The sequence below is a fragment of the Triticum aestivum genome, chromosome 3B (assembly GCF_018294505.1).
Source record: "Triticum aestivum cultivar Chinese Spring chromosome 3B, IWGSC CS RefSeq v2.1, whole genome shotgun sequence".
NCBI lineage: Eukaryota > Viridiplantae > Streptophyta > Magnoliopsida > Poales > Poaceae > Triticum > Triticum aestivum.
The window spans coordinates 850,717,851-850,741,344 of record NC_057801.1 but is presented as its reverse complement, the minus strand read 5'-3'; the positions used below and the strand labels follow the sequence as shown (position 1 = coordinate 850,741,344).

General features: G+C 44.7%; 1 long non-coding RNA gene across 1 annotated transcript; it reads left to right on the top strand.

The window, feature by feature from the left end:
- The first annotated feature begins 218 nt into the window (after positions 1-218).
- On the top strand, positions 219-3,521 carry LOC123067113 (uncharacterized). The gene is made up of 9 exons (XR_006431524.1): positions 219-690; positions 904-1,062; positions 2,125-2,232; positions 2,330-2,365; positions 2,464-2,559; positions 2,647-2,730; positions 2,843-3,107; positions 3,201-3,251; positions 3,335-3,521. It is a non-coding gene; the product is annotated as an uncharacterized lncRNA (long non-coding RNA).
- The last annotated feature ends 19,973 nt before the right edge of the window (positions 3,522-23,494 follow it).

Sequence of the window (23,494 nt, the reverse complement as noted above, 5' to 3'; positions counted from 1 at the left end):
ACAAGCCTACAGCCTTTGGGGGCCTAGTAGTGGTCAAATGCAGACAATCAATTCAACACATCTGCAACTAACCCTAGCATGGGCCTTTTTTTTTGCTAGCATGTATTCTTTATTTGACAAAAAACTCAAACCAAAAAAAGAAAACTCTAAAGGGAATGGGCCTACATTAATAGCCGCCCAGCCCGCAAAAAGTTACACGATGCTCTGTACATCCAACCCTGGGTATGCCGCTGCATGATCTGAAAGAAGAGGCGCCGCCGCCACAACAAACCCCATCGCCAACGATCCTCTGCGGACGCCGTGGTGACTGGTGAAGGAGGCGAATCGTTCTCTGGATCGCTTGTCGTATCGGATCGGAGCACCACGACTTCCGGGGCACGAGTGCAGACCATGAGACCTTCGCCCAACTGCCGCTACCAGACCGAATACAAGGTTAGAGATTATGAATTCTTATGCGGACCAGATGTCAAGGAACCAATTAGAGATTATGTATTCTTGAGCGGACCAGATGTCAATGGACGAGTTAGAGATTATGAAGTACTGGATGATATCATCCGTGAAGAATTCTCGAGAGCATATAAAGTGCTCAAGTCTCGCACACCTCAAATTGACACCGAGACTCAATTGGATGAAGAGGAGGTTGACAGGCTCCGTGGAAATCATGCACGTTATCGCATCAAAGCTTGCCTGGTTAGTCACACAGCAATGCTACCTCCTATTTTTGTATCTATCTATCTACCAATCATCTACAATAATAAAAAAAAACAGCATGCTATGGCGAAATAGCGTAGCCCTTAAAATCCGTTATATCGAATGATTGTACATTGATTTCATTTAGGAAGGTATTGCTCAGAATATTTAAATCAGTGATCATTTAGCTTAATCATTTTTCTTCCTCTGCAGTTACTGAAGGGAAAGTGCATATACCCCCCAGAGCTTATCTTGGAGAATACTTACCTCTCTCGTTACATCAAAGATGAAGCCTTGGACTGGTATTTTGACTCGGACCTCTGTTTACTTGCGTCATTGAGTGACTATCAGCGGCTGGTCCTTCGTAATGAAGTAAGCATGTGTATCAATTACTTTCAGCTTAGTAATGCATCTACATGTCATCTGTGTGCTCATGCAGCTGGTAACCAGTTCCTCCTTCTCTTTAACTTTGAATGGGTGGCAGCAATTTTTTGTTTCATGGGAATATGGATGCATTTCCTATTCTTTTTAGCACGAATTTATGCGAGTAACCTCCAAGTTCTAGGGCCAGAGCTTCTTGGCGAAATGCAAAAATGATTGTCACATCCTGCGGAGATAAAGCACAGTTTAAAAATGTGTGCTTGCAAGAAATTGTGGAAAATCTCATAATGTGCTCCATAGAAGAAAAGGACATTTCAATTAAAATGAAATACAGATTGTTTCATATAGTGAATTACTGATGCATTTTCTGCAAGCAGCAAGTTTCTTTAAAACCAAAATAAAACAAATGGTCCACATACAGGCTGCTCCGAAAATACGCGTACTATCTCGTTTTTTGTATGTGTAAACAGGTTTCTGCCGGATTTTCCAAGTACCCATATACTTTGACATATTCGGGTCACTGAAAAAGATAGCGCGCTATGGCGCCGCTAATAGCACACTATAGCGTGTTGAGAACTGCCTCACTAAATAAATCAGCGTATGATGTCTCAATAATACTCCCTCTGTAAACAAATATAATACTTTTCTAGATCACAAATATAGCATGGTACTAGCATATTTTAAGGTCAGCACTATTTTGTTACAGCAGACTATTTTTTCCTTGGTTCCAGTACCACGTGTATTTCTTTTTGGGATTTCTTAAAGTGCGCAAGTACTCGAATCAATAATAGCTGCACAAAAATATTCCTTAAGAGTATTATTCCACGCCCTAATATCCACTGCATAAAGATACCGCCTCGGTATAGCAAGCAGATTGAGCGAGGTGCCTCTAAATTGTACTTGCCGCTGTATAATTGTCCAATAAAGTTTTCAAAACACTGGCTATAGTGCAGCTATAGCTTATTTTGAGAGCCGCCACTATTTGGCATAGCCTGACCGAATGTCATTCTCAGAATAGCCGTTATATGTTGCTTCTCTTCTTTTATGGTGCAGGGTGGCCACGAGTATGTAAGTTGGAGTGAATACCGAGAGTTCTACAATACCCCAGAAGCTGACAAAGATTATCTGCAGTACAGGGAATCGATTGTGTAGAATCTTAAGGTTTGCGTGGTGCAACAATAAGCTGCTCCAAGTTTAAAACTCTGCTCAGTTTTATTTTATTTTATTCGGAACTAACAACCATTTGGTCTCTTGACAGTGGTTTGAAGATGATGTTCTCAAAGGCTATATTCAGGTCTACTTATATTACCACACAAAACCATATGATGACAACTAATTTCTATATATGTGTGTGCAGTAGCATGGCAGTAACTTCTCTGTTGTACCATGTAGGGGCCTGGCTTCCGTAATAGAGCTTTGTGCCAAGCAATTAGGATTGCTGCTAGGTTCCCGAACATTGATCTGAGGCTAGCATATCATGGCATCGAGGTACTATTCATTTGTCCCTTGCCTATTTAGATGACCAGTTCCGGTTAATGTTTTATTTAACAACTGAAGTCTTTCGATTAAATTCAGGAGTATATACAGAGCACACACTTAGTGAAAGATCTTGCTTGTTTATTTTCTGAGATCTGGAAACTGGTTAATGGTCATGATCAGGTCGGTCCGCATTCTACTTCATAAGTAAGAACAGTGTTATTTTATTGATATATGATATGTCAATGCTTTGTAACCCTATTTATTCTTGGTGATGTTGCTTTCTCCTTCGTAGGACAATGTACAGATGTGTTTCAGTGATGCGCTGGAGCATGTTTATGATGAAAATCGGTATCCATTACGCAAACGTAATTTGAACAACGAGTTGAGGTACACTGGTGGTTTGAACCTGCAGGAACTAGTAGTTTTTTTTTTCTTTTCCTTTCTTACACTTCCGCTTTGTGTTTTCATTGGACAATTAGTATACCTCTTACGTTGCAAACTGCTTCAATCATCTTTCCTTGTAGTTTCGGCAGTGCACACAGGGTATCAGTAAGGAAGTAAGTACACTGTGGTGTGGTTTCCCATACATTGTGATCTCTTATGTAGACCGTAACTTTACATCAGATGTCACTCCTAATTTGTGTGTATAGGTTCCGGATTCGATAGCTCTTGAGTTAATTTCCTGGGAAGTTAGGTTCAAGGTATTATGTATTGATATTGAGAGGTAATAGCTCATTATGTCCATGAGGTTCTGTACCTAATAGCTCATTCTGTCCAATTTCAGTGTGACCTGCCAAAGACATATGTGCAGTATGCCAGAAAGAAGCTCAAGATTGCAGAAACCATAGGATTGATTCCCAAGGCCAAGATATTCGTGTAGTTGTTTGTTGCTTGTTGGCGTGGTGGTCATTTGGAATAAGTTTCAGAAAATAAACTGTAATATTCCAGGGTAGCTACTGCATCTATGGTTAAACGCCTATGTATATGGAGATGCATGTTCATGTGATTTAATTTCGTTCCTTTGGAGGAAATTGCTCTTATTTGTACGTAGTTTAATATGTGTCCCTAGATCTTGCTTGATAATTAAATACATTGATTGGGTTTGTATTAAGGAATTATGACATGTGGTTATTTAGGAACAGGTTTAATCCAATGTTTCCTAATTAAAAAGCATATCATAAAGATGATTTTTTTAGTTTTTCAAAATACTGAAATTTATCATGTGTTCATATAAATGCTACTCCCTCTGTTCTATAATGTAGTATAGATTTCTTTTAAGTCAATCCTCACAAACATTGATGAAGTTTGTGGTAAAAAACATTTACATCTAGAATGCCAAATATATCAATAGATTCATTACAAGATGTATTTTCGTATTTCATATATTTGGTATTCTACATATAAATAGTTTTTTTTATGAATTTGGTCAACGTATGCAAAGTTTGTTTTTCAAAAAATCTATATGCGCTACAGTATGGAGCGGAGGAAGTACTACTGACATGTTAATTTTCAGGTAAAACGTTTCCATTCAGAAAAAGTCAAACATTGATTGTTCTCCATTTTTGGCAACATTCAGAAATTCATGTTCAAAACATCAAGGCAAATCTGCACCCAACATTTGGGATTCAAAAGTTTGAGAAAATCTACTTCAAACATTGAAACTCAAGCATTCAGAATTTTTACATTCAAGAAATCTTATATTTACTAAGGTTGCTGCTAGGCATCAGCCGGCTGATCTTATGGAAAAACGAGCCGTCTAGCAAACCGTTGATTAGCATTTATTTTGGCCGCACGATTCCTGGACCAAACCGATAATTCGAAGAGAAATACAAAGATATCAGGTTTGGTTTGGCTCGGCGCTCGATCGTGAGACCGTGGGTTGTCGTTTAGACAACCATGAAATCAGAGAGGCCCCGAGGTAGACGCAATATCCGAAAGTGGAGCGCCGAGTGTTAGGACACCCAACCCAGTCGGCGTCGGAGTAGGCGACAAGGCTGGTGTCAGGCGATGCCGTCAGGGTGAGCCCCATAGTTGTGGTGCCACGTATATACCAAAGAATATGTTTCACTAGAGCCAAATGAGTGTCACAGGAGCATGCATGTGGAGGCACACCTGGTGGACAACATACTGAATATTCTGACGTCAGTGTAAGGTACTGAAGAGCACCGACAATGGAGCGGTAGAAGGGAGCATTGGACGCCGGGGAGCCCTCGACGGCGGACACCTTAGCCTTCGTAACGACAGGTGTGGTAGTAGGCTGGCAGTTAAGCATGCCGGCTCTCTCCGGAAGATCGTAGGCATACTTCTGCTGGTGCAGGAAGAAACCAGTGGCACGGCGGACGCCCTCGATGCCGAGGAAGTAGTGGAGAGCCCCCATGTCCTTTAGGGCGAACTCGGTGCGGAGGCGAGCTGTGACGTGCTAAAGTAGCGCTGGCAAGGATGCAGTCAGGATGATGTCGTCGACGTATAGGAGGAGGTACACGGTGGTGGCGCCCTGGTGATAAACAAACAGGGAGGCATCGCACCGTGTGGACCGGAACCCCTGCTGCTGAAGGAAGCCCTGCTGAAGGCAGGCTGCTGACAAAACACATGCTCGTCGAGATGGCCATGCAAGAAAGCATTGGACGCATCGAGCTGCTGAACTGGGGAGGCGCGAGAGACAGCAAGCTGGAGGACAGTGCGAATTCTGCCCGGTTTGACAACCGGGGCGAACGTGTCGGTGAAGTCCACGCTTGCGTGCTGGCGGAAGTCGGGGACCACCCAATGCGCCTTGTAGCTCTAAAGAGAATAGTCAGGGCGAGTCTTGTGGCGGAAGACCCACTTGCCAGTTATGACATTGGCACGGGGAGGCCACGGGACAAGCTGCCATGTACAGTTGTGCTACAGGCCGTCGAACTCCTCATGCATCGCAACAAGCCAGTTCGGATCCCGAAGGGCTGCGCGGGCGGAGGTGGGGAGCAGGGACGGGGCCGAGGTAGACGCAACACACGCGTACTCGTCGGAGGTGTAGCGCTTGCTAGGACGAAACGTCCCAGTCCGAGCTCGAGTGACCACGCCGGTGAGAGGTGCGGCCGTAGTTGGCGGAGCCGAGAGGGGGACCGGTGAGGAGGAAGTAGAGCCGGTCTCCGGAGGCTCCAAGGGGTCACTCGCGATGGCACTAGAGGCAGCGGCGGCGGGAACGGCCAAATGGGCTGTGGCGACGGGGGCAGCCGAGGGGGCCGCAACGACGGGGGCGCCCAAGGGGGCCTTAGCGACGGGGGCACCCGAGGAGTCCTCAGCGGTACGGGCACCCGGGGAGGCGTGGTGTTGCTTGTAGCTACATCGGTATTTCCCCAAAGAGGAAGGGATGATGCAGCACAGCGGTGGTAGGTATTTCCCTGAGATATGAAACCAAGGTTATCGAACCAGTAGGAGAAACAAGCAACACAATGTAAACAGTCTCTGCACACAAAGAACAACACTTCGCAACCCGGCGTGTTAAAGGGGTTGTCAATCCATTTTGGGGTACGGTGCCTCAAGATAGGCAAAGGACGTGAGGTAAATTTGTAGATGGGATAGATAGATCGCGGAACAAATAAATTGCAACAAGGTATTTTTGTGTTTTTTTGGTTTAATAGATCTGAAAATAAACGCAATGAAAAAGTAGATCGCAAGACAAATATATGAGAAAGAAGACCCGGGGGCGTAGGTTTCACTAGTGGCTTCTCTCGAGAAAAATAGCAAATGGTGGGTGAAAAAATTACTCTTGGGCGATTGATAGAACTTCAAATAATCATGATGATATCTAGGAAATGATCATTACATAGGTATCACGTCCAGGATTAGTAGACCGACTTCTGTCTGCATCTACTACTATTACTCCACACATCGAATGTATCCAACATGCATCTAGTGTATTAAGTTCATGAGAAAATGAAGTAATGCAATAAGAACGATGACATGATGTAGACAAGATCCGTTTATCTATTGCGGCAGCTATGGATCCCGTCTTTTTATCCTTGGTAGCAACGATACATACGTGTCGGTTCCCTTTCTGTCACTAGGATCAAGCACCATAAGATCGAACCCACTACCGGGAACCTCTTCCCATTGCAAGATAAATAGATCAAGTTGGCCAAACAAAACCCAAATATCGGAGAAGAAATACGAAGCTATAAGAGATCACACATATAAGAGATCAAAGAACGCAAATAACTTTCATGGATATAAAAAGATATAATTGATCATAAACTTGAAGTTCATCAGATCCCAACAAACACACCGCCAAAAGACTTACATCATATGGATCTCCAAGAGACCATTGTATTGATAATCAAGAGAGAGAGAGAGAGGAAGCCATCTAGCTACTAACTACGGACCCGAAGGTCTGATGTTGATTTCCTGCGATGTAAAAACCATGTAGAAAACAACAACTGGCACATGGCACTATGTCAACCAAAAAATGATATAAAATGACTATATACTGATTATAAAACATCCAAGATTGATAATGAAACAACCTGGAATAATCAAAAATTATAAATACGTTTGAGACGTATCAGCATCCCCAAGCTTAACTCCTGCTCGTCCTCGAGTAGGTAAGTGATAAAACAGAATTTTTGATGTGGAGTGATGTTTATCATGTCATATCATATTCTTTTCTTCATAGCATGGACATTTGGACTTTTATGTTATTCAAAGAAATAGTCTAGTTTTGACATAATAATTTAGATACTCAAGCATATCAACAAGCAACCATGTCTTTCAAAATATCAATGCTAAAAAACTTATCCCTAGCCCATCATGCTCAAACATTGATCCATTCATGAAACACACTCGAATATTAGCTACACCCAATACTTAAGTACGATCATATTGTCCCCTAGTTTGTGCTTTTATAAGAGAGGATGGAGACTCAATTCAAAAAATAAAATAATGCATAAAGTAAAAGAAAGGCCCTTCGCGGAGGGAAGTAGGGATTTGTAGAGGTGCCAGCGCTCAAAGCGAAAAAATGGAGAGAAAAACATTTTGGGAGGTGTATCCATCCCACCAACGAAAACGACTTGGAGCATCCCAACACTTTCCATGCTAGATATATCATAGGCGGTTCCAAAATAGAAAATAAAGTTTATTCCTTTTTCCACCATAAATTTCACTTTCCATGGCTAGTCGTATCCACGGGTGCCCTCCATACCAACACTCTCCAAGGAATTTATTATTTGACAACATAAAGTAAATTCATTTTTGCATTTGGGGACAGGGCATCGCTAAAACCTTGGCCCTACTCTTGTGCAATGCCAAGTGAATAAACACTCATCGTGAGAATAACACATCTAGCATGGAAAATGTAAGCTACCCGTTACCGTTCCGCGAGCGAAACAAACACACAAAAGAGAAGTTCATTTTGAAACTAGAGATGGCACATGCAAATTTGCTTAGAACGGCAAACTAATACCGCATATAGGTAGATATAGTCGACTCATGTGGCAAAACTGGTTTAAAGGATTTTGGATGCACAAGTAGAGGTTATACTTGGTGCAAAATGAAGGCGAGCAAAAAGATTGAGAAGCGACCAACCAAGAAACGAATAATCTCATAAGAAAGCATTAAGCATAATTTACAACGAATAGTGCACCAAGTAGGATATAATTTTCATTTCATGATTATTGACTTTCGTGCATGCATAGGGAATCACAAACGTTAACACCAATATTCTTACTAGAGCACAATTAGTCACCAACATGACTCACATATCACATCATCATATCTCAAAATTATTACTAAGAATCAAGTTTATTTTTTCCAATGATCTTCATGACATATTTTTTTATTTCTTTATCCTCCTTCGATATCTATCACTTTGCGACTAATTTTCATGTGTTGATTTTCATAAGCTCAAACAAATAAAAGTGATGATCATGAGCATAACATATTTTCTTTCTCTCAAAATAATTTAAGTGAAGCAAGGGATAATTTCTTCAAAAATACTAAGCACACCGTGCTAAAAAGATATAAGTGAAGCACTAGAGCAAGTCCATTGCTCATAAAAATCTAACTAAAGCATAGAGAGCAATTCTGACAAGTCATGGCATAATTTTGGCTCTCTCAAATGGGTGTGCCCAGCAAGGATTGTTGACTTAAAACACAAAATAAAACAAGCAAAGACACATATCATAACAGACTTTCCAAGGAAAACACATATCATGTGATGAATAAAAATATAGTCTCGAGTAAAATACCGATGGTCATTAGAAGAAGGAGGGGATGGCACTCGGGGGCATCCCCAAGCTTAGTTGGTTGCTCATTCTTGGATAATAGCTTGGGATGTCGGGGCATCCCCAAGCTTAGGCTCTTTTATCCTTCTTTCATCCATTGTAAGATAACCCAAAACTTGAAAACTTCAATCACACAAAACTCAACAAAATCCTTGTGAGATCCGTTAGTAAAAGAAAGCAAACCACTACTATAAGTGTTGTGTCAAACCAATTCTTATTTTTTTGTATTATATCTACACTAGTAGAAAACAGGGCTTTCGTCCAGGCCTGTTTAGCCCATTAGTCCCGGTTCAATCCAGAACCGGGACTAATGCGAGCATTTATCCCGGTTCGTGCGGCTAAGGCATTAGTCCCGGTTCACCTGTGCCCTTTAGTACCGGTTTGTGCCTCAAACCGGGACTAAAGGGTGCGCTGCCCATTAGTCCCGGTTCATGCCTCAAACCGGGACTAAAGCGTAGACCTTTAGTCCCGGTTTGAGGCACGAACCGGGACTAATGGGGTTGAGACCTTTAGTACCGGTTCGTGGCACGAACCGGGACTAAAGGTCCCATTTTCAAACTCTACCCCCCCCCTGTGGATCGCCTTTTCAATTTAAAAAAAATAAAAGAAAATGATGGAAATGTCAAAAAAATAAAAGAAAATAAGTTTCCCATGTGATATGTGGTCTAGTTGTTGGGGAAATTTGCAAATATGAATTTCGACTTTATTTGCAAAATCTCTCTGGAATTTGTAAATATGAGCATAACTTTTGCATACTAACTCGGATGAAAAAGTTTTTTATATGAAAAATCATCTACTCGAAAAGTTACATCCAAATTTAACGGGGGGAACCCCGTTAAACATTTTCAAAATCCTCAAAAACCTAACAGAAAAAAAGTTACGGGGCTTTTAATATCTAGAGTGGAAAAAATCGGAAAAATGACAAACTGTGGTCAAACCATGGTCAAACCATGGTCAAACTAATTATTCTAGAATATTAGTGTTAATAACTAATTTGTTTAGTTATTTTGAATTTTGGTCAAATCTGGTCAAACTATAGTCAAACTGTGGTCAAACTATGGTCAAACCCTGGTCAAACTAATTATTCAAAATAACTATTGTTTTCTAAATAATTATTGTTTTTGAAAACAATAGTTTGAAACTCAAACAGTGAAATGTGTCAATTCATGCTCAAGCAAAATTCCTGAGGGTTAATAGGATTAACATCTTACTATTGTCAGGAAAACAACAAGTGCAGACTTGGAAACGAGGGAGAATAGAACCCGGAAGTTAAGCGTGCTCAGGCTGGGTGAGTGGGAGGATGGGTGACCGTTCAAGAAGTTAGGTGATTTGGAATGATGAGGGTGATTAGAGAAGTGGATAAATTGAGCAGTGATGAGGGGTGCTGATTAGAGATTCACTAATGAGGGGTTAAAATAATTCAGAAATTTGAAAATAAAAAATTTCAAAAAAAAATTTCAAAAAAAATTTCAGAAAAAAATCATAAAATTTCCATTAGTCCCGGTTGGTGTTACAAACCGGGACTAAAGGTGGATTGTTAAAGGTTCCACGTGGCCGCGGCCTTTAGTCCCGGTTCTGGATTGAACCGGGACTAAAGGGGGGAGGCATTAGTACCGACCCTTTAGTCCCGGTTCACCAACCGGGACTAAAGGCCCTTACCAACTAGGACAATAGGCCCTTTTTCTACTAGTGCTACTGTATTCCAACTTTTCTATGGCAAAAACTCATCAAAGAAAACCATAGAGCCATCAAAATAAGCACACAACACAAAGAAAACAGAATCTGTCAAAACAGAACAGTGTGTAGTAATCTGGAACTTTGGAATACTTCTGTCACTCCAAAAATCATACCAAATTAGGAAGACGAGCGTAATTTGTATATTAATATTCTTCAACAAGAATCAGGGCAAAAGCTCTTTTCTGTGATTCATGATAATTATTTTCGTGAGCATAAAGTTTCTTTCTTTTTCAGCAAGATCAAACAACTATCACCCCGGAAGATCCTAAAGACTTTACTTGGCACAAACACTAATTAAAACATAAAAAACACAATCATAACTGTAGCATAATTGTGCTAACACTCAAGAACAGAAAGAAAAAGCAAAAATAAATTAAACCGCACATAAATTTTTTGTATGATCATCCAAAGATTTAACCCATGAGTTGGGCCTTAGCATCATTTTCATCCTTTCCCAAGATTGTGCAACATGCTCATGTTCAAGTTGCTTGAAATTCATGATCTGGGTTCTAAGGGAAATAATTTTTGCGGGAGGAAAATACTTACTGATAAAAGCATCTTTGCACTTATTCCAAGAATGAATACTATTGCGAGGCAAAGAAGGGAACCAAATTTTTGAGGAATCACACAAGGAAAACAGAAATAATTTAATCTTGACCACATCATTGTCCACATCTTTTTTCTTTTGCATATCGCATAATTCCATGAAGGTATTAAGATGGGATGCGTCATCCTCATTAGGAGTACCGGAAAATTGGTATTTCATAACAATATTCAGCAAAGCAGTATTAATATCACAAGTCTCTACACTAGTGGCGGGAGGAGCAAGCGGAGTCTCAATAAATCATTGTTGTTGGTATTTGAGAAGTCACATAGTTTGGTGTTCTCTTGAGTCATGATGACCACACAACAAGATTGCACTCAAAAATATATCCGGCAAGAAAACGGCAAACGGAAAAAGAGAGGCGAGTAAAACATCAATTTTTTGTTAAGTGGGGGAGACGAAAACGAGAGGAAAATAATGTAAATGGGAAGGAGATGAGATTTGTGATCAGGACCCTGGTTATGTTGAAGATCCTCCCCGGCTACGGCGCCAGAAATTCCTTTTGATGTCGCTTGAAGCTACGTCTGTATTTCCCTAAAGAGGAAGGGATGATGCTACACAGCGGTGGTAGATGTTTCCCTCGGATATGAAACCAAGGTTATAGAACTAGTAGGAGAACCAAGCAACACAACGTAAACAGCCCCTGCACCTAAAGAACAACACCTCGCAAACCGATGTGTTAAAGGGGTTGTCAATCCCTTTCAGGGTACGGCACCTCGCAACCCGATGTGTTAAAGGTATTTTTGTATTTTTGTATTTTTTTGGTTTAATAGACCTGAAAATAAACGCAAGAAAAAAGTATATCGCAAGGCAAATATATGAGACAGAAGACCCGAGGGGCGTATGTTTCAATAGTGGCTTCTCTCGAGAAAAATAGCAAACGGTGGGTGAACAACTTACTGTAGGGAAATTTATAGAACTTCAAACAATAATGACGATATCCAGGCAATGATCATTACATAGGCATCACGTCCAAGATTAGTAGACCGACTTCTGGCTACATCTACTACTATTACTCCACACATCGACCGTTATCCAGCATGCATCTAGTGTATTAAGTTCATGAGTAAATGGAGTAATGCAATAAGAACGATGACATGATGTAGACAAGATCCGTTTATCTATTGCGGCCCATATGGATCCCATATTTTTATCCTTAGTAGCAAAGATACATACGTGTCGGTTCCCTTTCTGTCACTGGGATCAAACACCATAAGATCGAACCCACTACCGGGCACCTCTTCCCATTGCAAGATAGATAGATCAAGTTGGCCAAAGAAAAACCCAAATATCAGAGAAGAAATACGAGGCTATAAGAGATCACGCATATAAGAGATCAAAGAACTCAAATAACTTTCATGGATATAAAAAGATATAACTAATCATAAACTCGGAGTTCATCAGATCCCAACAAATAAACCGCCAAAAGACTTACATCGTCATATGGATCTCCAAGAGACCTTTGTATTTATAATCAAGAGAGAGAGAGGAAGCCATCTAGCTACTAACTATGGACCCGAAAGTCTACAAAGAACTACTCACGCATGATCGGAGAGGCACCAATGGAAGTGGGAACCCCTCCCTGATGGTGTCAAGATTGGTTCTCGTGGTTCTGGAATCTGCAGCAGCTGGATGAAAATTTCGTCCACTCCCCTAGGGTTTCTGGAATATTGGAGTATTTAAAGAGCAAAGAGTCGGTCGATGGGGCACCCGAGGTGGGCACAACCCACTTGGGCGCGCCTGGGCCTCCTGGCGCGCCCTGGTGGGTTGTCCCCACCTCGGGACTCCCCCTAGGTGCAACCAGGGCCCGTTGTGTTCCTTCTGGCCCATAAAAATCATCGTAAATTGGCATGGCGTTTGGACTCATTCTGATATTGATTTCATACGATGTAAAAAACATGCAGAAAACAGCAACTGACACTTGGCACTATGTTAATAGGTTAGTACCAAAAATGATATAAAATGACTATATAATGATTATAATACATCCAAGATTGATAATAAAGCAGCATGGAATAATCAAAAATGATAGATACGTTGGAGATGTATCAAGGCGCCAGAGGCCGCGGCGGCGGGGGCGCCCGAAGGGGAAGCCACACCCGAAGCGCCGCGGGAGGGGGCGGCCGGCGCTGGAAGCGCGGGCAGAGCCGAACTCGGTGCTTGGCATGGCCACTCGCCGGAGGTGGTGGCAGGGGCGAGCCGCGCCGCCAGAGACGCCGAGGAGTACGGTACCTATTGAAACGGGAATACCAGCTCATCAAAGTACACATGCCGCGAAGTGAAAACGGGATGGGACACTGGATCATAGCATCAGCAACCTTTGGTGTTGGGAGGATAACCAAGGAAGATGCGACGAACCGACTGGGGAGCGAGTCTATGAGGAGTGGTCGACGTGGTACTAGGATAGCAGAGACACCCGAAAATGCGAAGACCATCATAAGATGGAGCGGCACCGAAGAGGAGCTGGTGTGGACAGTAGTTCCAGCATGGACGACACGGTAGATTGTTAATAAGAAGGCTGGCAGTCGCAAGGGCGTCCGGCCAGAACCGAGGAGGCACGTTGGAGTGGAAGAGCAATGTGCGGACACAGTCATTAGGAGTGTGGATGACGCGCTTGGCACGGCCATTCTGCTGTGAAGTTTAGGGGCAAGTGAGCCTAAAGATAGTACCGTCGGACGCAAGGAGATTGCGGACGGCAACGTTGTCAAACTTGTTTCCGTTGTCAATTAGCAAGGCAAGTAGGACGACCAAACTGTGTGGTGACATATGAATAAAAAGTTGTGAGTGTGGCGAGAGTGTCAGACTTGTGACGGAGAGGGAATGTCCACACATAATGGGAAAATCATCCAATATCACCAAATAGTGTAGATAACTCGTGTTGCTCATAACCGGGGGCGTCCAAACATCACTACGCAATAACTGAAACGGAAAAGTGGAAATGTTTGTAGACTTGCTAAAGGGGAGACGAACATGCTTGCCAAGACGGCAAGCCTCACAAGAGTGGTTGTCAACCTTATTACATGAGAATGAAAACTCTGAAGAATCTGATGAAGAACAGTGGAGTTGGGATGACCGAGGCTGGCGTGCCAAAGAACGACGATAGCGGCGAGGGCGGCAGGACGGGTGGTGGTGGCGCCGAAACGATGCATCGGGTAAAGCTCCAATATCATCTTCTCCTCTTCAACATGCAACTCCAATATCATCTTCTCCTCTTCAATTTTTCTAATTTTTTCCTTCAACTAAATTTAACCTCTCGACAATAGGGTCGGTTGGAATTTCCGGTTCAACAACCTCCTAGATAAATAAAATCTATGTCACGTTGGTCGGCATAATTGTCATAAACAATAAATGAACCAATAGTTATGAAAAGATAATATGTACCACATCTGAATCATAGACAGGACGAGGGCCGGCGGGGGCGGATACCAAAACCATCGCACTATATAAGATGCAATAATAAAAGTAAGAAAATTATACAAGTATTTATATAAACATACAAGTAAGAGTTTTTTTTCCTTTCAGAAAGAAGATAAGAACAAGAGGCTCACCACGGTGGTGCCGGCGACGAGATCGGCGCAGGCGATCGACGGCGGTGAAGACGGGGACGGGACGTGACGGACCGCTAAACCTAGACAAATATTGAGAAGAATGGAGCTTGGAGGTGGAGCTTGGAGAGGAGAAAGCTTAAGTAGTGTGGCTCGGGCATTCCATCGAACACCTTGTGTACATAGGAGGTGAGCTAGAGCACCACAAAGCTCTCTCCTCGCCGGCCATGAAAAACAGAGCAGTGAGAGTGCTCTGCTCGCGGGGTATATATAGGCAATTAATTGGTCTCGGTTCGTGGCTTGAACCGGGACTAAAGGGAAGCCTTTGGTCCCGGTTCATTCCCCCAACCGGGACCAATTATGGTGGGCCAGGAGCAAGGCACATTGGTCCCGGTTCGTTCCACCAATCGGGACCAAAAGGTCCAGACGAACCGGGACCAATGGCCCACGTGGCCCGGCCGGCCCCCGGGGCTCACGAACCGGGTCCAATGCCCCCATTGGTCCCGGTTCTGGATTGAACCGGGACTAATGGGCTGACCCGGCCTGGACCATTGCCCCCTTTTCTACTAGTGAGATAATTAAGTGACCAAATTAATAGAAGTTCATCATCACATTAAAACCAAAGTACATACATAGTTCTCATCTAACAAGATAAAGCTCTGCAGAGCATCTAAATTAATTAAACCATACATTGAAACTATGTAAAACATTTCAATGCGAAAAAAAATGCGATTATAATCGCAACCAATGTAACAACTGATCCAACGGCATAATGATACCAAGCCTCGGTATGAATGGCATATTTTCTAATCTTTCTAATCTTCAAGCGCATTGCATCCATCTTGATTTTGTGATCATCCACGACATCCGCAACATGCAACTCCAATATCATCTTCTTCTCCTCAATTTTTCTAATTTTTTCCTTCAAGAAATTGTTTTCTTCTTCAACTAAATTTAACCTCTCGACAATAGGGTCGGTTGGAATTTCCGATTCAACAACCTCCTAGATAAATAAAATCTATGTCATGTTGGTCGGCATAATTGTTATAAACAATAGATGAACCAATAGTTATGAAAAGATAATATATACCATATCCGAATCATAGACAGGACGAGGGCCGACGGGGGCGGATACCAAAACCATCGCACTATATAAGATGCAATAATAAAAGTAAGAAAATTATACAAGTATCTATATAAACATACAAGTAAGAAATTTTTTTCTTTCAGAAAGAAGATAAGAACAAGAGGCTCACCACGGTGGTGCCGGCGACGAGATCGGCGCGGGGATCGATGGCGGTGACGACGGGGACGGGACGTGACGGACCGCTAAACCTAGACAAATATTGAGGAAAATCGAGCTTGGAGATCGAGCTTGCAGAGGAGAAAGCTTAAGTAGTGTGGCTCGAGCATTCCATCGAACACCTCGTGTGCATAGGAGGTGAGCTAGAGCACCACAAAGCTCTCTCCTCGCCGGCTACGAAAAATAGAGCAGTGAGAGTGCTCTGCTCGCGGGTGAGGGGTATATATACGCAATTAATTGGTCCCGGTTCGTGGCTTGAACCGGGACTAAAGGGAAGCCTTTGGTCCCGGTTCAGGCCACCAACCGAGAACAATGGTGGTGGGCCAGAAGCAAGGCATATTGGTCCCGGTTCGTCCCACCAACCGGGACCAAAAGGTCCAGACGAATCGGGACCAATGGCCCACGTGGCCCGGCCTGGACCGGGACTAATGGGCTGACCCGGCCTGAACCATTGCCCCATTTTATACTAGTGATAGTACAAGTCCTTATATGATGCAGACGTCCATGCGGGTGTCATTGAAGCTCCCGACATGTCTCTGACCGAGATGCAGTTGCGAAGCGAACCTTTGGAGTGGAGGTCGTCCACCATGCGGCATGATAGCAGGTCAGACACTTTGTCGTTCTCATGGTAGGCAGCCACGGGCGATCTCGTCCGACATGAATGCGCCTGCCATGATCTTGGCCTTACTAGCCTCCACATCCTCGAGCTGAGATACTTGTCAAAGCACTCCTCAAGGTGCTTCTTGAAGAGAAACTTGTAGCGCCACATGGCCGGATTCACAGGCCACGGCATCAGACTATTAATATTATTTCATCGTCATTCCCTCAAAAAATTATTGATTTAGTCATACATACATGCTAAACCTCTTTATTTTACTGATTGCATGTTGTTAAGGTTACACGTTTCTTGTGGATCAACCTGTGGTTTAATAGTTTGGTGGACAGCCGCATCCTATGCCCACCATAGTTCAAGTTCTTATGCTCGCATTTATCTTGTATTTATTTCAGAACATCCGACGATGCGTATTCAGTGGGAGAAGACGTTCTCGTCGACTGCGAGGCGCCTACGGTGACTTCATAAAATCTCAAGATGATATGCTGGCTCAGTTTCTCCAAGGTGCTCATAGGGGTAGGGTGTGTGTGCGCGCGTTCATAGGGGTAACTATTTGAGTATGTACTGTGTTAAATGAAGTTTACAAGTTTCTTGTTTTATTTATCCACGTAGGGGTTACAAAATATTAATTCCTTTTCTTAGGATAACACAAGTGCAGAACTTTTTTTAAAAAAAATTCTTCTGATTTTCAATTTTCTAAATTATTTGACGATTTAGTCTCTAATCACCGCTCATCATTGCTCTAATCACCCTTCATCATTTCAAATCGTCTAACTTCCCGGTCGGTCACCCATTCTCTCACTACTCCAGCCTGAGCATGCTTAACTTCTGAGTTCTATTCCCCCAAATTTCCAAGTGTACACTTGTTGTTTACCTAACAATAGTAAGCTGTCAATCCTATTAACCCTCAGGAATTTAGCTTGAGCATGAAGTCACATGTTTCACCGTCTGAGTTTGAAACTATTATTCTAAAAAATAATTATTATTTAGTAACAGAAATATTTCTTGAATAAGAAGTTTTATCATAGTTTGACCACAGTTTGACCAGATTTGACCATAGTTTGACCACAATTTGACCATAGTTTGACCACAATTTGACCAAAAGTCAAAAAACTAAAATAACTATTTATTAACACTAATATTTCTTGAATATTTAGTTTGACCATAATTTGACCAGATTTAACTAAAATTAAAAAAATTGAAATTTGAGCATATCTTTTTTTCCTTTTAGAATTTGAGGATTCTAAAAATTTGCAAACGGGCTGTAGGCAATCTCCATCGGATGCGGATTTTAGTGATGATTTTTTAAATATATTATACGGGTTTTTTCTACATCGTATGCAAAAGGTATGGCCGTTTTACTTTTTCATAACACTTTTTTGCAAAACATGTCCAAATTTAAGTTTTTAAATTTTCCTAAGTAGTAGATGTAGTAACATAACTACATCTCGAAGATTTTAATTTTTGAAGTTTTTATCATTTTCTTTTATTTTTTACAAAACTGAAATGGCGATACACGGTGGGAGGGGGGGTAGAGTTTAAAAATTGTCCTTTAGTCCCGGTTTGTGTCTCCAACCGGGACTAAAAGTTAGACCCATTTTGTTCCGGTTTGTGACACAAACCGGCACTATATGTTAGACCTTTAGTCCCGGTTCGTGTCACAAACCAGGACTAAAGGGACTCGTGGGGCCCCGCCCTGACGCCAGCCTGCCACCACCCCTTTAGTACCGGTTTGTGACACGAACCGGTACTAAAGGTTCAACACAAACCAGAACTAATGCATAGCCGTATATATGAGTGCTAGCATATGTATTGTGTTAAATAAAGTTTACAAGTTTCTTGTTTTATTTATCCAGGTAGGGAGTTACAAAATATTAACTCCTTTTCGTAGGATAATAACTCCCTACACGCATGCGTTTTTTTGGAAACAAAAGTTGCCGTTTGGAAGAAATAGAGAGGAGCCTGGCCCAGTGGGAGCCCGGTCCACAGAGGTGGACTACTATGATTCCGAATCTCTGGGATAAGAATAAAAGCAGCTGGGTCCTGAGGCAAGCTAGCCTAGGGCTTGGTTCGTGTGTTGATCGATGGAGACCAAGGCCGCCACACTGGGGACGTAGTCCACGGGGATCACGACCACCGCCGATAAGAAGGGGGGCCGCTCCAGCGGCAGCCGTGGTGGCAGGCGCCGACTTCCCGACAACCTCGTGAGGCAACTCCTTGTCCTCGAGCAAAATTTTGGCAGCGAGGATTACCAGCACTTTCGTGCCCGCCTCCATCACCAATGGTGCGCCAGGGGCTACGTCGAGCTGGTCGACAAGTGTTCCGCCAGTAACGACCATGGCGACGGCCAGGATGAATAGGCGGCTGGGTACCATGGTCCATGGAGTTGTTTCTTCTGCTCAAGCGAGAGATGCCTTAACCAATTGATGGTTATTCCTGGGTGTCAGGTGTACATAACCTGGTGTGAACTCTTGTATGCAGGGGACAGCAGTGCTTCGTCGCATTTTCTTTCTCCCATATTAGTTAGACGTGTTGATTAATTTGGCATGTGACGTGTTCCTCACATTTAGATTGCCTACCAGTACCTACTATAATTTGGCATGTGATGTGTTCGTCACAGCCTCAAGTCTCTCAACACATTGTTCGTATAAACATCACCTCCACCCAAGTTTGAGTGTTTGACTAAACTACATCACGGCCACTCCACATTGTTTTCGTTTCCTCTTTGTCCCCTGCAGAATATATGCAAATAAACGGGAGATGGGATGGTCGGAAGGGCCAGTGGCGAGGTTGGCTAGAAGGAGGCGAGGTCCGAAAGGTCTGACAAAGAGTGAGCACCCTAACAGCCTTGTTTCGTAGCTTCCGAGTGAAAACCTATGACCGGTCTGGCCAGTTCGGATAACGTGGTGTGTCCTTGACATCACTTCCTCCTTGGAGGCGTCATTACGGAGAACCAGCCGACGGCTTTTGTTACTGCGTGTGGAAGCTCGAGCTCCAACCGCGGCAAAGGCCGCCGTGGTGGCGACCGCCTCTCCGATGATGGCCCGCCCCCATCTCACCGCTCCCGCCGGAGCCAAAAGAGCTAGAAGTCCACAACAGCGCCCCGTCAACGGCCGGCGCCTCGTTGTAGCATCTCCGGCGACCCCTACAACCACAGCTCCAGCGCGTCCGACAGCCGCAGCTTGATGTTATGGCGGTTATGTTATGTTATGCATGAATGCATGTAGATACGAGACGCTCGTTAGACCGAAAGGTATCTATGCCTACTATTAAAGGGACTTGATATTTTTGGTTTGGTTCCGCTTAGTTTGTCCCGTTTTGAGTTTTTTGTATTGATGTACGGTATGTCTTGGGTTTGGTTCGGTTTAACGAACATAGGAAACCAGAAACGTACGTGTGTAAAGGAAACTAAAAGTAAGCGAACCGGCCGCCCGACCCATACGTGTAAAGGAAACCAAAAATAATAAAAGCTCGTCGGCCCTTATTACTAATTTTTGGTTGCCAGAGCCTCTGGCCCGTATGTTGCCAAAACTTACTCTCGGTCGAGGATAGGACGTACGACGCATTGCGTGCGCCGCCGCCGCCTCTCGCTCCCTTTTCTCCAGCGCCGTGTGCCGTATCCATTTTGGATCGAATCCGGGTAGGAAAACTACTACAATACGTATTCATGGATGTCCCCATACGGATTCCACAAAGAATTCATGCTATAAAAAGCTAAATTGCATCGCAAGTTTGCAAGTCTACAAGTATCTTACCCCCGCCGACTTCCCCGAAAGTTCACCCATTGTCGCTGAGACGTGGTTGTAGGAGAGTCTGGGCTTCGCAGCAAAAAGATACGTCAAGTCTGGGCCTCAGAGCAGAGGAAGAAACGCCGAGTCTGGCATCAGAGCAGAGGAAGAGAGGAGACCTGCCAAGGTAGGGCATGCGTCCACCATCGACTGTGGTTCCAGAACCACCACTAGCCTCTGGCCAGGTGACCCGGCCTGCCTGTCATGTCGATTGCGGAATCTCCCTCACGAACAAAAGGAAGGCGGCGATGGCGGCTAAAATTTTGGATCGGCCACGGTCCCTGAAGAACAGAACCGGCAAGCGACTCATCAAGCTCTGCAGGTATGGCTCATCTTCCTCCCGTTCAGTTTCTATAAATGTGAAACAGTTTGAGGGAAGACGCCTCTCAAGGGGCGATCGGCTCATATATTTATATTAGAGTTACAAGTCTTGGAGACCAAGAAATAAACCCTATACGCCTATATTTACAACCTTGTGCAAACGGAATACGCGAGAATAGCTATACAAAGTTATACGTTAACACCCCCCCCCCCCCCCCCCCCCGCAGTTTGTGCGTCGGTCGAACGCATAAACTGTACCGAAAGTCCAAGAAGAGCTGAGTCGGTAAGCCCTTCGTCATGATATTGGCAAACTGCTGTGAGGATGGCACATGAAGAACCCGAATCTAACCGAGAGACACCTTCTCGCGGACGAAGTGGATGTCAATCTCGATGTGCTTCGTGCGGTGATGCTGGACCAGTTTACATGCCATGTAAACAGCACCGACGTAATCACAGAAGACAACGGTGGTGGATGGAAGAGGACGATGCAGCTCTAGGAGAAGTTGACGAAGCAAGCAGCACTCAGCCACGACATGTTCCACAGGTCTATACTCGGCCTCAGCACTGGAGTAAGACACCGTGGCCTGGCGTTTGGAGGACCAAGACACCAGGTTGTCACCGAGGTAGACACAGTAGCCGGAGGTAGAGCGTCGGGTGTCGGGGCAGCCGGCCCAATCCGCGTTAGAGTAGGCAGTGAGCGAGGCGGCCGGTGTGGAGTGGAGCTGTAGACCGAGGTCGAGAGTGCCTCGAATATAGCGAAGAATCCGCTTGACGAGGTTGAGATGCGGTTCCCGGGGAGCGTGCATATAGAGGCACGCTTGCTGGACAGCATGGGCAATGTCGGGTCGAGTGAGCGTCAGGTACTGAAGGGCCCCGGCAAAACTCCGGTACTCCATGGCATCGGTGACGAGGGGACCCTCGTCAGCGGAGAGCTTGCAACAGGTGTCAATTGGCGTGACACACGGGTTGCAATCCATCACGCCGGCGCGCTGAAGAAGGTCGATGGCATACTGACGCTGCGAGAGAAGCATCCCGGAATCAGAACGAGAGACCGAGATCCCAAGGAAGTAAGTCAAGTCCCCGAGATCAGTCATGGAGAACTCCCGGTGAAGCTGGTCGGTGATGTGCTGGAGAAGCTCGGCGCTGGACGCGGTTTGGATGATGTCGTCCACGTAGAGAAGCAGGTAGGCCATCTCAGAGCCGCGCCGAAGCACGAATAGAGACACGTCGCTCTGGGAAGCCACGAAGCCCAGTCGATGAGTGTGATGAGCGAATCGCTGGTACCATGCGCGGGGCGCCTGCTTGAGTCCATAGAGGGACTTATGGAGCAGACAGACATGGTGAGGACGTGTAGGGTCGATGAAGCTGGGCGGCTGCTCACAGTGGACCACCTCGTCAAGATCTCCATGGAGAAAGGCGTTCTTGACGTCCAGCTGATCAACCGGCCAAGCATGTGAGACGGCGATGCTGAGCACAACGCGGATCGTGGACGGCTTGATGATGGGACTGAAGGTCTCGTCGTATTCAATGCCAGGCTGCTGCGAGAATCCATGGACCACCCATCATGCCTTGTACGAGGCGAGAGCACCGTCAACACCAAACTTGTGCTTGAAGATCCACTTCCCTGAAACAATGTTAGCACCAACCGGTTGAGGAACAAGAGTCCAGGTGCAGTTCTGAAGGATAGCATCGTACTCCTCGGTCATGACAGCACGCCAAAGAGGATCCTGAAGAGCAGAGCGATATGTTTTGGGAATTGGGGAGATGGAGGAGTGTTCGGCCGAAAGATTAAGTTTATTAATGGGCTGCAAAATACCACGCTTGGCGCGAGTGAGCATGGTGTGAGTGTTGGTGGAGGAAGTGGTGCCGCTGCGAGAGCGACGAGGAGGGGGAGGGGGTGGTGGTGGTTGTGGGGAAGGGGACTGGGTGGTAGACCAGACGGGGGCGGCGCTGGTGAGGCGGGTGGTGTGGCGGGTAACGTCGGTGTGTAAAGCCCCGAGCCATGCATCGCGGGCTGGGCCGAGGAGGCCGGCGCCATGTTGGGCTGGCCTGTGTGAGGCGCGACGATCGCGGGAGGCAGATGCGTGGCAACCAAATCGAGGAGAAAATCGAGATCATCCGGAGACTGTGTGGTGCGAGTACTGGCCAATGGAAAGGTATGTTCGTCAAAAACGACATGTCGCGAGATGATGATGCGGCGGGACGTTAAGTCAAGGCACCGATAGTCACGATGCGACGCAGGATACCCAAGAAAGAAGCATGCGGCGGAGCGAGGGGCGAGTTTGTGAGGTGCCGTAGCAGACTGGTTAGGGTAGCATAGGCACCCCAAGACACGGAGCTCGGAGAAGGAAGGCGGTTTTTGGTGTAGGAGGGTATATGGGATGCGGAAATCCAAGGCTTGGCTTGGACGGCGGTTAAGCAGGAAGGTGGCGGCGGCAAGGGCCTCGGCCCAGTACACAGGAGGCATATAAGCTTGGAACAGCAAGGTGCGAGTAATGTCGTTGAGCGTGCGAAGTGCGCGTTTGGCCTTGCCGTTTTTAGGGGAGCTGTACGGGTAGGACATGCGGAGGTGTATGCCATTGCGTGCAAGAAACTGGATGAAGGTAGAGTTAACAAACTCAGTACCATTGTCGGTCTGGAAGGACATGACAGGGAGGTTGAATTGTGTGCGTGCATAGGCGACAAAGTTGACAAGAACATCACGTGTGTCGGATTTCCTGTGAAGGGGAAACGTCCACATAAAATGAGTAAAATCATCAACAATGACAAGATAATATTT